Below are 3,233 nucleotides of genomic sequence, written 5' to 3' on the forward strand. Positions count from 1 at the left end.
AATTTAAAATTATATATTAAATGTTATCATTATGGAACATCCATTAAAATGAAGTAAATTAAGTGTTAAAATATTTTTTGTCCTAAATTTTTAAAATGTGTTAATGGGACCCTACATAGCGGAAGAAACTTCCCATGAAAAATTCTGTTACACCTCTAATCGTATTTCAATATTTAAAGTTTAGAGAAAGTGATTTAAAGTAAACTATAAAGTTCCAAACGCTGAAAAAAAATTTGAAAATGTCAAAATGTAAACAAATTATTGAAGACCTTTTTGACGTGATTCGCGAAAGGCCAATGTCTGACAAGCTTTTCTTATTCAAGTGTCATTAGAAACAACAGCATCAGAGATTTACAGTATTCATATAACGGATTAGTTTTTTAAGAATACATCGCAGAAATGTTCAATGTTTGCAAAACACATTTAGTCAAAAATATTATCCACAGTTCATGAACTAATACATATGATGGAGAAACATGTATATCCTTACATGTTTCTCCATCATATGTATGGATAGGGGGACTAATTGTTTGGTGAATTGAACTTTAATTGTTTTCTTTTCATGGTTGAATTATACTCATGTTTTTTTTTTTCTCTGAAGAATAAACAGAACTGAAATAGCAAATCAAGTACAGTTTTTGTTTTTACAGTAATATGCAATAAGTAACTCTTGCAGATTTACTCGTGAAAATTCCGGAAAATAAAATTGCTGAATGCGAAAAGGAGCATTGTTTTCCTGCATGTTTGTAAGTAAAGTATTTGTTTTTCCCATGTCCTTCAAACCTTCAAACACAAAAAATTTCCTACATAAAGTACGCACACAAATAATTATAAATGTAACACATACACAAAATAATATAAATTGTGATAAAAGTTGAAAAAAAAAGTTTTCTTTCTTCTTTCAAAAAAAAAACTTTAAGAAATTTCCATTTCTTCTTACTTCAATCAGGGCTTAACTGCGTTTTATTATCAGTTCTAATTTAAAGAAATTTATAAGAGATTTTATAAGAAAATATCATATTTGGAACTTAATCCCTGTGACTGTAACACTGCAACATTTTAAAATAAAAGTGATGGGGAATAATAATTAAAAGAAATAATTTATGCGTTTGAGAATCGTGTAATGTACGTCCCGATGACGGTCTTAAACCCGTGTAAAAGGGAATATGATTGACTGCGTGTAGGGGGGGGGGTCAATTATTCTTTTCCGACAAAAAACAAACAAACATCGGTTACTGAAACCCAATGCTAAGACTGCCTATCTGACATGAGGTCAGCTCCCTGACCGCTATTTCGGGGGTAAAAAGCTTGTGATGGCAATCAATTCGTTTCATAGATGTCAAAATTTGATACGGATGGAACAGTTAAAAGAATGCAATCCATTTTTTATTTAATTTGGAAAACATAAGAAGTCTAAAACAAGTGGAGAGAATCAATTAACGTAAAAAGTCCGAAAAAGGTAGAACTTTCCGCTCGCGATAACTACAGAGGAATCAGCGTTATGCCGATTCCAAACATTTTGTTTAGAAAAAAATTGTAATCAACAGGTTGAAAATAACTGAGGTTGAAAATGCGCTACAAAGAAAACAAGCTGGTTTAAAATGGGGCTGGCACAATTCTTTTATTATTTACTTATAGAATATTACTGAACAAAGTCACGGATTTAGCAAATCATTGAATAAGGTTTTTTTTTGCATACAAAAAGCTTTATGCTCTATTGCTAGAGGTATGCTATAAAAAATTTAGAGTTATTAAGCATTCTCGAACGATTTATAAAGTACTTTGAAGGGATTCACAGTGCTGTGCTACAATAAATGAAAACCTGACAGAGCAAAAAAAGTGTTAAAAAGGGTCTGTGATGTCGGGGTAGTTGCTCCTGATTTTATTTGATTGGATAATGAGAAATACAACCCTAGACCCAAAAAATAAGAGGGAATTTTTTTACATAGAGTTGGCAGATGACACTTATTATTTTTCAACCTAATTTGAATGAAACTATTTTCGAAAAATATGCAAGAAATGTTGGTGCAATCTTACTTATACTTACATTGGTGCAATAGTTGATAGGAAGGGTAGAACAGAAGTAGGAGCAAGAACTTTAAAAGTTAAATATTGCTTCAGACATTGGCGAGGTGTAGGTGGTCAATTACTTTAATGCCAATGATTAAAATTAATATTTTTAATTTAATTGCAAGGCGTGTTCTATTAAATGGATTAGAAACAAGAAATTAACAAACTACAAAATAAAAAAGCTAGTTCATGATATAGACCCTTAAGAAATATTCTAAAATTAATTTAGAATAATGAAAAATATATTAAAAAATATTATTCTATATATAATTTAGATGTTTACTAGAAAGCGAACAGGAATCAACCACACATAGTATAAAAAGTGGAAACGGATAGGTCATATTTTAAGAATACTTACCATAGAATTACATCAGTAGAAATAGTTTATCATCAGTAAAAAAAAAGTCTGTAATTGTTCAGTTTCTGCAAGCAATTTTGTATCAGAGCTTCATGCACAATTAAATAGGAAAACAATACCAAGGGAATTGAAATAAATCAACAAACTATAGGCCCACACATGAAGACATTTGAAAAGTTTAAAATTCATGTTATCGGAAAACTCAAAAGAGTATGTTAACTTTGATATGTAATCAAATATCCCGAAATTTTGTAACAATACAAGTTATTGTATAACTTAAAAGCTTATACAGTGCATCTTAATAAAAAATCTTTCAAAATCGTTTAATGTATTATACTTTTAAAGATAGAGAGCATTTTCATAGCATTTGTATAACGTTAACGGTAGCTGTCATTTTGATCCCCTTATTTGCACATTGGTTTGTAGGAAAATTTTCCATGAGCTGTAAAAAGCAAAGGAAGTTAACGTTAGAGTTAGGGCTCATAGAGTTAGGGTTGAGGACCATATAGTTAGAGTTGGGGACCATACAGTTAATTAGGAACCATAGCCTTGTGCAAATGCTCTCTTTATTACTTATAATTAGTTATGAGGCTATTTATAGCTGTTGAAAAAGAATAACCACCTTACAATAAATTATAAACTATTAATTTCTCTCTTTTGTTTTTTATTTGTTAGTGAGGAAAGTTATGAAGTTTCAAGAGAGATAACTAACAAGCGGTCAGAAAATACTCACGTAAGTTTTTATTAGTAATAAGTATAATAATGTAGTATTATGTACATATTAACATTATATATATATATATAT

Source organism: Parasteatoda tepidariorum, chromosome 6 (genome assembly GCF_043381705.1).
Source record: "Parasteatoda tepidariorum isolate YZ-2023 chromosome 6, CAS_Ptep_4.0, whole genome shotgun sequence".
Taxonomy (NCBI): Eukaryota; Metazoa; Arthropoda; class Arachnida; order Araneae; family Theridiidae; genus Parasteatoda; species Parasteatoda tepidariorum.